At 38.7% G+C, this 13480-nt stretch overlaps 1 protein-coding gene and 1 long non-coding RNA gene across 2 annotated transcripts in view; both read right to left on the bottom strand.

The window, feature by feature from the left end:
- LOC140151983 (uncharacterized) overlaps positions 1-13480 on the bottom strand; it is an 84295-nt gene that overhangs the window by 65881 nt on the left and 4934 nt on the right. The gene's annotated exons all lie outside the window — the stretch shown is intronic.
- Positions 4743-12275, bottom strand: LOC140151799 (uncharacterized). Its single transcript, XR_011858955.1, has 3 exons — positions 12229-12275; positions 7672-7796; positions 4743-5472 (listed from the first exon to the last, which is right to left on the bottom strand). It is a non-coding gene; the product is annotated as an uncharacterized lncRNA (long non-coding RNA).

The raw sequence follows: 13480 nt of genomic DNA, 5'->3' as shown, positions 1-13480 counted from the left end.
GGGATACAACAAACATGGCAAATACTTGGTTTTAGCTCAAATAATGTAGGGAGTATATAATACAAGCCTCAACTGCAAGGCTCAAATTCGCGAGTCTCAGTGAGTAAATAAAAGCTTACTTCCGGGCGCATGTCGGGAAGTAAGCTTCTAAAGCATCAACACTTTTGAAGAGACCGCAATTTAAATAGTGCACTACGTAACGTATGTGACTAGCTTGTGAGAGCTGATTTTTGCTACATGTACATCTCGGCATGGTCCTCAGTCAGGATGTCGTGCCAAGGTGATAGTCTTGGCATTGTGTCAAAAATTCAGCATGGGTTTTTGAAATTGAATAATACTTTGCATTTATGAATCAAAATTGATTCTCACAAAATTGCAAACTCATCTTGTGATCTTCTTGATCTTGATGAAATGGCCATTACTCAAGTCAAGAACTCGAACTCCAAATTTGCACAAGATAGATCTCATTTGATGATTCGAGGTTAGCTTGGTGAGAATCCATTCTCGCAAAGCTAAGATTTGCATGAACAAAATTGCAAGAATCTAAATGGATTCTCGTAAATATTTCAATTTATTTATACAAAGTTATATGGTGAGAATACCACAACGGCTTTCCATACTAGATATACTCATGTCCTGCATCGCCGTTCCCAGGTCAGATGCTTTCAGTCGAGGTTAGAGTCCAAAGCTATCTTTTTTTAGTAGATAGCATGTTTTATTTACCAAAAAATAAGTTACCGTCATGAAAACTCCCCTTTTTCCGAAATGAATGAAACTTGTTTGTAAACCGTTTTAGTTGCACTTGCACATACTGCGATCTTGTTTGCGTATTATTATAGATTCTTAGTCAGTGGGAGTGGTCTACTTCGTAGACACATTTCGCTGGATGCGTAGACTAGTGCGGAACACGCGAACGCGCTAGCAATCTGCGCAACAGAATACGTGAAGTTGTAAACAAGTTTCGTTTATTTTATAACGAGGGGAGTTTTTATGACGGTAACTTAGTTTTTGCTCTAAAAAGTTGTTTACAGTTATTAAAATAATATTTAACTAAACTGACTAAGAATGAGAATAAACGATAGGAATTTTTATTTTGCCTATCCTCTACCTATGATAGACGACAGACAGGTCCAATATTTTTATCTTACGGCTGCGCCGGCATCCACTACTCAAAATATTGGACCTGCCTGTCGCTCTATCACACGATAGAGGATAGGCAAAATAAAAATTCCTATCGTTATTCTCTAAATGCGCTTACATATTAGTGGGAACGTTCATCACACCGTCGCAGCTCGTCACACTACTGTGCAGCTGTGTTCATACAATAACTCAATTTAGCAACAAATGGGGTTGTGTGATTATCAGGGTTGTGAGTTCGCGGCGCTGCCTGCCGGGCACCCGCACAAAAAAAAAAAAAGGGGTGATACCCCTTAAGCGGGCCCCTGGACCCCGGCCGTAAGTCACGCGAGAGCTCCACGCTCGGCTTCTCAATAATTTGCCACCTGGCATAGAAATTGGCCTAGCTACAACCCTGGTGATTATATAATTGCGCTCAACCCGCTGATATTTACACTGTACATTGTAGTCCTGTGTTCATGGTTACAACATATTTTGTGGACATTGTCAGCCAGCATGTAACCAGTGGATCATCCCCCCCCCATTTTCCCAGGATCGTTTTACAATAAAAACTTGTTCAATTTGAAACAATAAAAATATTTGATATTCTGTTTCTGTTAAAATTTACAGGTTGATGTGGTAAGCAAGTGGTGAACCAAGCCCTTGAAGAAAAGCAAGCATCTTGGGAATCGGCGATATGAAGTCCCACATTATGCATTTATGGAGCCAAGAGTTGCAAGAATCATTCATTTGTGTATTGTAGTCAAGTTGGCAAACTGAATGGCATCACTCCAGAAACTCAATCTAAGCAGTGGACTGTGACAACACATGTTTAAGGGTTAATATCATGCAGCTTTGTTCGATTGGATAGACACCAGGAGAGCAAAATTTGTTCGATTGGATAGACAACAGGAGAGCAAAATTTGCTCCAAGTTATAAACCCCAGGAAGAACAATACCAGTGCCCCACTTCACTTGTGACTTTGCACTCTCCGACCCCACTTCACTTGTGACTTGTGTTTAACTGTTTGTTTTTGCATGCAAATATCCACTTTCATACCAAAAAATATACACCAGGGATGGGCAACCTTTTTAATTCTGCGGGCAAGAAATAAGCAACGAAATATTACAAGGGTTGCAATTTGGATTTTAGGACACACTAAGAAAGTGAGGTGCAGGTTTGGGAGCCCGTTCAAGAAGTCGCACCATATATCACATGTCTGCCATACTGCCATACAGTCAATAATAACCTTGACAGGAAATTTTGTTCTTCAGAGCAAAGGGTGCTATTTGTTTCTACTAAAGTAGTAAATAAAAGAGCGCAATGTGCAAAATTGACATTAACAATTAAATAGAGAATGACTTCAATCAGACTTTTTTGAAAATGACCATGCTATATAAAAAACATTTTATTCAGCCTTTTTTACTGGTATTGAAAGATTTACATACATGTATACTTTACATTATTGAAGGAAATTACATTTTCTGTCAACTTGAATCTGATAACATGTACTGTAAAAGTGGAAATTTTAGCACAATACATTTTCAGGTTTTGCTAATTTTGAACTGTTCCCTGTTTTTTAAATTTGCGATTCTAAGTTTCCTTACATTGGCCTATGCCCTATATACACAAAGAATATTTTCGTGGTAGCAACTTGGAATGCAAAAATAAATGTAGCGTGAAAATTTCCACTTTTACAGTATTGCATAGTTGATATTACTTTAACACAAACAGTGGTAGTTGTTTTAATCTTGCCTTTGTTTAACAATGAAAACAATAATAAATTACAAACATCATTATTTTGCTTGAATTTGCTTCTGTGTTGAAATTTGAAAATGAATGCAAATTTATACATGCAAGGCAAGGAAGGAAATAACATGTATACAGGACCAGACCAGCGATACACCCCACCCCCCAATCGGAGGCACATAGCAACAACAGGACTGGTTGATTCTAAGGGGCTGTGCAAATAATTATGTGTACCCCTGTTGTGGTGAATTATCAAAGTGGTCTGCCAAAATTACTTGCCCCCCTTTGGCCATGGCAAAAAAATCTTTGACCCTCCCCTTTTGATGTGCCAAAAAAGTTTTTAATATTTGAACATGTTCCTAATGTTTTCCTACACCTTTTAGGGTGTAATATAGAAATATTTGTGCCCAAAATCGCTTGACCCCCCCCCCTTTCGACCTGCCAAAAATTGCTTGACCCCCCTTTCGACTTGCCAAAAAAAGCTTGCCCCCCCCTTTTGGCCTGCCAAAAATCTTTGCCCCCCCAATTTGCCACCCAGGGTACACATAATTATTGCATCACCCTCTCATGTGTGAGATTTTAACCTTGGTGTGATATTTACTACATAACTTGGTGTATGTGTGATTTTACTACCTTGGTGTGAGAGTGGGAGAAAGCTGGTGCCAGAATGTGTGAGTCTCTATCAGGCTGAATACATGAGTTGGTAGCCTAGCCCTGTCCCTGTCTGAACAAAGGATACCTTTTGACCTATACTGCATCAATTAGGCATCCTAGAGATATAATTGTGACATGGAATATCAGAAAGAGACACTTTTGGGCAAGTTATCAATTTGAGTGTCTTACAATACAGATATTTTGCTCCACAACACCATTTTCCACAATGGACATTCCTTAGCGAAGATATTGAGTTCTTAAGGGGGTACTAAACCCCTAGCCATTTTTTTTTGCTTATTTTTTATGCTTTTCTCAAAAATTATAAGCGCATTGGTGACAAGTAAGATATGTATATTATAGGGGCAAGGACTGCAACTACTGCACTGAAAATTCAACAACTCAAGGCAAGTAGTTATTGATTTATTGATCAAATATTGGTTTTCCCTCATTTTGACTGTAACCACAACTGTTGTCTGTGCTGAAATAAAATTTCCAGTGTAGCAGTTGTAGTCCTTGCCCCTATAATATACATATCTTACTTGTCACCAATGCTCCATAATTTTTGAGAAAAATGCAAAAATAGGCACAAAATTGGGCAGGGGTGTAGTACCCCTTAAGTGGTATTATAAAATTGGAAATTGAGATATCTGCCTTTAAAAAATATTGTTGACAATGTTGAGAGTAGGAATGACCTTGAAAGATATCTTGGGTTAATACAAAATACCAGTTATATTCCGGTCTGAAATTATGAGATAGTATTTTAAACATTAATAACATCACCAATTTGCAACAAACCCAAATTATGAAAAATCACCCCTATTTCTCCATTTACGATCCCGCCCAGTCTCCTTTCGATATACCATGTGCACGTCACAATGACTATTTACTTTTTATTCCTTGGGACCAGAGGAACAACTTGATTAATTATAGGTTATTGAACGCGTATTACTTATTGAGAGAGAAATTAGACAAAATAATGCACGCGCGCTGATGTTGATGAGTCTAATGCACGAGCCCCGAAGGGGGAGTGCATTAGACGCATCAACATCAGCGCAACAAAATGTTGGAAAACAGAACCAAATATAAATGCAGCAACCCGCCCGAAAAATGAATCAATCTCTACAGCGACGCCTTGAAGCATGCTTGAAACACTGCGCGTAGTACGCTGGAGTGCACAATATACACAATCAATGCATGTTTCATTACTTTTCTAACCGTTTTCTGATTGGCTGCTTTGATATAGGAGTGTATGAAAAGGTGATAATCATACCTTTGATCTTAAGGGGGTACAACACCCCTTGCCAATTTTGTGTCTATTATAGCACATTGGTGACAATTAAGATATGCATGTTGTAGGGGCAAGGACTACAACTATTGCTCTGAAAATTCAGCAACTCAATGCAAGTAGTTATTGATTTATTGATCAAATACTGGTTTTCCCTCATTTTTGACTGCAACTCCACAACTGCTGTCTGTGCCGAAATAAAATTTCCAGTGCAGTAGTTGTAGTCCTTGCCCCTATAAAATACATATCTTACTTGTCACCAATACGCTATAATTTTTGAGAAAAATGCAAAAATAGGACAGGGGTGTAGTCTGAGACGAATATACATTGTACCTCGTCTCAGGGTGTAGTACCCCCTTAATGACTCAATTTGCCTACAAACCCTTCTCCATCACTTTTGAAGCAAAAAATATGAATTGGTACACAACTTCAAGTTCATGGTCATACTGGGTCCTCAATGATCTGTATCCCTGATTATACTTGCTGAAGTTAGTATCAATTCTTGAATGCTGGTACACACTTTATTAATTAATACCATTATTGATAGTTGAATTGTTTATGACAAATACATTGGTTGAAAGGTCCATTGAATAATCAACAAGATTATGTCATCTTTCGATTTAAATTAACAGGTCCATTTTCCAAATCATCATGCACGTTGCAAGCCCCTGTAAAACAAAATAATGATAACAAGAATAAATATATTAAAAATCTTAAATTAAACAGAAATTATATATGTTGACATGTTTTTAAATAGGTCTGATCAAAACTGCCAACATGAATTTACCCAGTGTGGCCATATGTGTAGATCATGACATGCAGCGGCGTAGCTAGCCTTTCAGTGTGAAGGGACAGTCCCCATTTGTAAATTTTTTGTCATTTTAATGACACTTAACTCTTTGTCATCCCCATTTTATCCCTAAATCCCTAAAATTATCTGGGGGGCAAGGCCCCCTGGCTATGCCACTGATGACACACATCATTTTGGGATTGTAACACTAATTTAAATTTAACATTTGTGCAATAATATACCTAAAAATGTAATTGCCCCAATGTGTCGGAGGAGTCACACCTTGTAGTGATAGCCGGGGAGGCTCTAATTGGGCGCTTTTAAGGACACTTTTGCCCAAATCCCTCCTCCAAACCATGGCACATACCGGTATACATTACCTTCAACCTGCTCCCCCCACCACCACCACCACTGGGGTCAGGGTTATAGCCAGTGGCGTAGCCAGGATTTTGGAACCGAGGGGGCACAACTTGTAAATGTACCGACAGAAATATTTGTTACCGACGGAAGTTGTGATTTGTTGACGAGTGAGTGAAAGAGCGAAAAGTGAAGAGCAAAAAAAAAAAAAAAAAAAAAAGAAGAAGGATAATAGTAGGTATATCACCCCAAAAATAAGCGCAGCAGAAACATGTTATTTGACGCTTTTAATTGAATCATCGTTATGAATGCTTCACAAAACAAAAAACAGAATTGAAATCGGATAATGCAAAGTGATGTAACGTCAACTTGAAGATACCGGCAAATCGGGTGAAAACATACCACAAATTGCTATAAATGGCAAAATGGTAATTTTGGGATTTGTAATGCTTATTCGGACACTTACTTGAAAAGGTAGCATTGATTTAAGTATCACAGATTAATTGCATATCTTTCCGGACTTCGTTAAAGAAAACAAGATTAAAAAATCTCTCCTCGAATAAATGTAATAAATCCACCAAATATACAATTTTAGCCATTTTGACCAATCTGCAGACAAATAAATGCTTAAAAATGACTAAGTCCAGCTAATTAATATGCAAAAATAATGCCAACAGAGAACCGTACATGATATGAGGATGCGGTTTTTTTTGCACACATAAGTACCAAAAGTTCTTTCATTTGGTAACAAAAAATACACAAAAAGTCATGAATTATGCAAATTAGCTAATTACATCTAATTATATATTTATGCCATTCTTATGTTAATTAGGCATATGTAATTTTACTTTTTCAATGTTTTATTTATGTTTTATTCATACAGCATGATTTTGTCAAATATGAACCTGCTGTGATGTTGAATAAAGAAACTGCAGTTAATTGCCTAAGTACACCGAGTTTTCAATTGGTATAGGGAAGTGTTTCACTCATTGTCCAAGGAAAAAAAATACATGATAACAAACACTGGTATTTCAGACCGGTGGTACTAGGTCCTCTATTTCGAGAGACCTATATTTATTGATTTATGGACGAAAAAAAAAAATTCATAAAACAGGTCTTAACTCTTAAACTAGGCAGTGTTTAATTTCAAGTGAGTTGATAGTGATTTAGGAAATGTTTCACCTACCATATATTAAAAAAACAAATTATTGTGATCAATGAAACATAACGAGGAAATCGTTTTTTGACATGTATGTTTTCAAAAATTGGCCAACTTTGATCCATGGCTTTTTGATTCACTGTTATGTATGCGTGCACAGTATGACAGAATTATTGTGCAGCCACTGTGACATACCTAATAATAGGCGGTACTAACATAAAAACACATAATTTTTGGGTGTAATTCACAATTTTTCATCATTTTCTTTACAATTCTACCCTTTTTCCTGTCACACCGGCCCCCTGCCCCCCCCTCCCCCACTGGCTACGCCACTGGTTATAGCTACGCTGGTCGGGCCAACCTGCACTAAAAAATAAGTAAAGTTTTTTTCTCCTATTTTTCCCACAAATGATTTAATATTCATCATAAAAAGAGTAAAAAAACAAAAACAAAAAAACATTTAGTGAGTATGCCTAGCCTATTCCCGATCCCTCATGTTCGCTAAAAAGATTGTGCCCCTAGTCAGCGCTCAACTTAGTATACTAGACACTGCTAACCTACCTGCCTATGTCGAATGGTGTCCTTGAATTGTATCTTCACAGGAATCCAAGATTGAACTTATTACATCAAACCATGGAAGTGATCAAACCATTTTACACATAGATCTCCATTGATATCTTAGTCACCTGTAAACCAAACACACAAAAAAGCAATAAATAATGCAGGATTTGCCAGTTGCATTGAAAGCTATTGAATGGGGACTAATAAAATATATCATGTACCTGGTACATGCCTCTATGTAGCCTGGTATACAGATTTAGATTACAACTGGCAGCTACACAGATTAGAACTCTGTCAGTTCCTCTAATCACAACACCCTCACCCTGAGACTCCAGGTCACATGGGGGAAAATGGTAAATCACACATATTTTAGCAGCATTTCTCCTCAATTCAGCAGCCTGTTTTAACAGATTTGGTCGTTATTTTAGAAAATCTGGCTGTTTTTGTGTGATCTCCCATTTTCCCCCATGCGACATGGGGTCTTGTTTCAGATCATGATTTTACATTTGAAATCACTCACCTTAAAGGAGGATTTCGTGATCCTAGCATCCTCTTTTTATGACATATTTCAGTAGATATCCACGAAAAAGGCTTTTTTTACAAAATTTCAGTTGATTCCGATTTTGCGTTTACGAGTTATGCATGATTATGTGTATTACACTGCTCCATAGACAATGTGTTGTAATTTCGTTCTGGTGCACCAGAACGAAATTCAAATTTGGCAATATTTTTGCTAAACGAATTAATCTGCAAGAAATATTTGGTACATACACATTATGTAGCCAGAGGTATCCAGTGGTGTAAAAATCTCAACTTTTTTTGGGAAAAGTGGGGGGATGAGGCTGTGGATCACGAAATGCCCCTTTAAGAAAAAAATTCTGCATGGAGGGGGGGGGTAATTCAAACGTTCAAAATCGCTCATATTTTCAAGCACTGGAATCTCAAGGCAGCAAATGTGTAGGATAGCTCAATTGTGGCTCCAACTTGTATATTTTGCATAGGGTTCAATGTAAAATTAAAACTTCACATGCATTTTTCTGAAATTCCAAGTGCTTTTTTCCTCTGGCGTCAAAAAAATGGACTTGATTGCGGATAAAAGTTTCTTAACAAGAACGTATATATACATGTACCGGTATTACTTGCGGACTTCGAGAATTAAAAAAAAAAAACGGGAAATTTAAATCATGTCCGATGTGTGAAATGCAGCCAATGGGCTGTTCCTGTTAAAATCCTTACACCCTCTAGATGGAGGTCATGATGTCACTCTTGCACACAGGAGTGTAGATATCAAATGTAGTCACCCATTCAGGCAACTCCATTTGATATTCATACTCCCTGTGTGGAAGATGTCTTGCAGGGTGCGGAGTATGGAATTCAAATGGAATAGCCCAACAGTTCTTCTTTTGTAGGATTTGAAGGATTTCAATTTTTAGGCACAAGGTCACATGGGGAAAATGGTAAATCACACATATTTAGCAGCATTTCTCCTCATTTTTCACAATTTTGCAGAATTCAGCAGCCTGTTTTAACAGATTTTGTCATTATTTTAGAAAATCTGGCTGTTTTTGTGTGATCTCCCGACATGGGGCCTACCCTGGAATAGGTCTACGGTGGGCGGCCTCATATGGTGGGCATTTTTAAAAGTACGCGCCCGACTGGCATGTGGAATTTTGATAGGTTTCTCTATTTGGCAAGTTTAGCCTAAAGGGTAATTAAGTAATTTTATGCGCTCTTCACACAACTTTGTTTACTTTTGCACCATAGGGCCAGGGCTGGATTTACCATAGGGCCAGATGGGCCCGGGCCCTCAAATTGCCCTGTGCGTTGTGCATCTTCCACATTTTAGCCGAAAAACACCATGTTTTGGACCAAAATAGGGTACAATCAGGGTTGTCACCAGGACCAAAAAGTACTGGTTAAAATATTGAAGGTGAAGCATAGCAAGCAAAGCTCTCGCGCCTCACACTATCTTTTTTAGTGTAAGCCTATTTAGTGTATGCGCTTGGCCGAATTTATTCACTTTCTGTACCATATTTCATCACTTTAGCTTCAATATGGCACATTTTTTCGCACGCTTCGCACGCATTTGTAACATTAACCGATTTTGTCGCCAAAAGGTGCCCCCCTTAAAATTTGTCTTGCCCCCCTCCTCTGAAAAAGTGCTGGCTACGCCACTGCAGCGTAGTGACAACCCTGGGTACAAGAATTGCACAATTTTGCACGTTTCGCATGCACTGGCCTGTTATAGGCCTATAGCAAAATTCTGCTTCAATTTGGGCCAAAATAGTCTAAAATTGAATTTTTTTTGCGCACTTCACACACAAAATGTCCTAGTAAAATCTAAAAACTTGGGCATTTGAGTGTACATGTCTTCCTCACAGTGCATTTGGGGCCTTCAAATTTTGGGCTGGCCCAGGGCCCACAAAAGGTAAATCCGCCCCTGCATAGGGCTCTTCTCAGCACGCTGCATTATTTTGTACAATTTCACTCCCAACAAGTGATACGCATAATTTATATTAACCTATTAAATGAATAATGAAATGTGACCTCGTCCCCTTTTCGAGATCTCCAAGAGGAAACTTACTGAATTCATTGCCGATGGCCTTATCATGATTATTGGCAGAGCTACACGCAGCTGATGTGATGTACAAACAAGGCGTAAGACGAATAGCGAGGGGGTAAAATGTCCAAACGGCTCGCCCAAATTTGCTTGCCCCTCTCGCCCACCCAAAATTGTTTCCCCCCCCTCGCCAAAATATCTTTGCCCCTTTGCACATGCCAAATTTTTGGGATCGCAATTTGCAAACTTTGCCCCCGGCTTGCCAAAACTTGCTTGCTCACCAAAAATCACGTCTTCCCCCTCCCCAATTTTACCCTCCCACCAGGGCTCATAATTATTGCACAGCCCTTTATGTAGCAGGTCTAGAACTAGCCCATTCCACAAACTGCGAGTCCGTGACGCCTCACTATTCGAGTGGCGTGCGCAGTTTGTGGAACGGGCTAGTTCTCACGCAGGCCTAGCCTGGGCCTGGCTTTGGCTATGCAGCACCGGCTATTTTGAGCAAAAATAGAGATTGACATTCTTTTGTTCAAGTTTAATTGTGGATAAATTCACCAATTAATACTAGTGTCAACTTAAGGGGGTACTACACCCCTGCCCAATTTTGTGCCTTTTTTTGCATTTTTCTTAAAAATTATAGCGCATTGGTGACAAGTAAGATATGTATATTATAGGGCAAGGACTACAACTACTACACTGGTAATTTTATTCCAACACAGACAACAGTTACAGTCAAAAATGAGGGAAAACCAATATTTGATCAATAAATCAATAAACTACTTGCCTTGAGTTGCTGAATTTTCAGTGCATTAGTTGTAGTCCTTGCCCCTATAATACACATATGTTACTTGTCACCAATGCGCTATAATTATTGAGAAAAATGCAAAAACAGGCACAAAATTGGCCAGGGGTGTAGTACCCCCTTAATTGTTTCGGGAATTGTTTCTCCACAATTTAAGTTTTCGTAGCTCCAGCTTTTAAAAGCTTTGCTCTAGTACTTGCAGTAGCACGAAAGTCTAAAGCTTGATCATATTGATGATTGTGTTCATAGCCTAGGGTTTACACATGCAGCTGTAGCCTAGGCCTAAGCAGAGAAGATGTAATTTTCTCTGGCCTAATTAGGCTAGCCCAGCCAGGGCCTAAGCTATGATACATTTTTTTATCAAGATTAGAGACTGACTTCTGCAAAAATCAAGCTTACCAAAAAGACGCAAAAGAGAAGTCTCAATGCATGCTCACGCTTGTCATGTTGAAATTCATTCATGCATTGACTTTACCGTACGTTGTCATTGGTTGTAGGCCAATGCCATGCCGATACACACCCGGTTATCAATGACAATGGCATGCATTGCATTTACAATACCGAAATTTAAGCTTGACTCAATCTAATTTTGGCAAAAGTCTGCGATGCACAATGTAACTTTACAATAAGGTCACAAAAGAAATTGAGTCCAAAGCTCATTTTTCTTCACAAATGAATTTTTATCCGTATTTTCACACGGGTTTCACAAATCCCTATACCAACACACGTAAACAATCGGCGACAGTAATTTCCACTGCAAACTCGCTTGCCAGTCCTGTACAGTACACACCCGGTTATAAATGCATTTTTTATCGAAATTTGAGCTCGTCCTCTTCTAATTGTGACAAAAATCATCGATGCATTATGTAAACTTACTAAAAGGCACACAAGAAAAGAGGGCGAGCTCATTTTTCTTCACAATTCAACTTTTAATCCAGTATTTTCACACGGGTTTTACACGGATTTACAAATCCCTATACCAACACACGTAAACAATCGGCGACCGTTCCCCGGTACACACCCGGTTATGATTGCATTTTTTACCGAAATTTGAGCTTGACTCAATCCAATTTTGGCAAAAATCATCGATACACAATGTAAAGATACCATAAAGTCACAAAAGTAATTGAGTCAAGCTCATTTTTCTTCACAATTGAACTTTTAATCCGTACTTCCATAAATCCCCTATACTTACACACAGTAAACGATCAGCGACAATTTGAGTTTCGTGGCCAAAACGTGGGGCGTGTCTAATGACGGCATTATAGAATCACCGCGGTAAAAACGCCGTTTGCATTAAATCAAGTTTTGTTCGCGTGTGGTGTGGTCGGCTACAATGCACTCAAAATGTGAAATGATTCGGCCTTGGCGGAAATTTTAAACTGCATTCCATCACCCGTTTTACACCTTCCGAGAAAACACAGGCAGACAAAAGAATAACACAATACAGTTCCCTTCGACATAACACACAGCATGGTCTATTCGCTGTTGAAGTGACATAATAATTGGATTAATACACGCGGTATCTATGCATTGATGTACTTGCGAACAAAAGGGCTATATGTATGAATAGATGCGACGGGATTACCTGCGGAATTATCTCCATTATATATATTATTAGCTATTATTCTATTAACCCTCCTCGTCCTTGCATCTTCTCTAGGTGTTAGGCGGCTTTTATTTGCACAATTGGACGCTCAAATCACCAGGTTGGTGCTAGCGGCTACCCAAAGATGTCCGACCAAATCCTGACCATGACTTGGCTACTTGGATTCGTCTATAGGTAATAAGCTAGTATATTTCGTGTACCAGTTGGTTATATAACAAAAAATTAGTATCATATAAATATTTTTCCTATGCCCTGATGCTCGAACAAGTTTTTCTCTGGTTCCAACCTTGAATAACAAGAAATTTAGGGTCTATAACTTAGGAAAATTTTTTTCTTTTAAATAAAATTTTTTATTACATGTACGTTTACATGGTTAACCGACGGATTGTGGTCCGTTTAAATGGTTAGACAAATAACCGTTAATTTACACCCCTAGTCTCTGTACTATATGCCAGCCGGCCTGTAATAAAGTACGGCGATGTATAGATGACCTCTCAGTCTGTGAACTCACCAATCACGTAATGGTAGCGGTAGCCTAGGGTTAGGGTCACTGTGGCATACAGTGCACACATGCTTAGTACGCTATATGGACGCAATAAGTATGTTCCAGTTTGTGAGTTTGGCCAAGAAATACGTAAACTGTAGTGGACATTTCATTGAATCAACAACTCAATTCATGGACGGTGTTGCTCAACTCTGGCAGGCTTCAGTGCAGGGGTAGCGTTAACCCCAGGTCGGGAGTGAATGACCCCCTAAATTTAAAAAATATTAAGGGTTCATACCACCAAATCCGCCTGTGAAGCGGTTTCCGGTAAAAGTTTATCACGACTATAGTCCC

The sequence above is a fragment of the Amphiura filiformis genome, chromosome 5 (genome assembly GCF_039555335.1).
Source record: "Amphiura filiformis chromosome 5, Afil_fr2py, whole genome shotgun sequence".
Lineage (NCBI taxonomy): Eukaryota > Metazoa > Echinodermata > Ophiuroidea > Amphilepidida > Amphiuridae > Amphiura > Amphiura filiformis.
The sequence above is the reverse complement of the archived record's forward strand: the minus strand, read 5'-3'. Positions and strand labels throughout refer to the sequence as shown.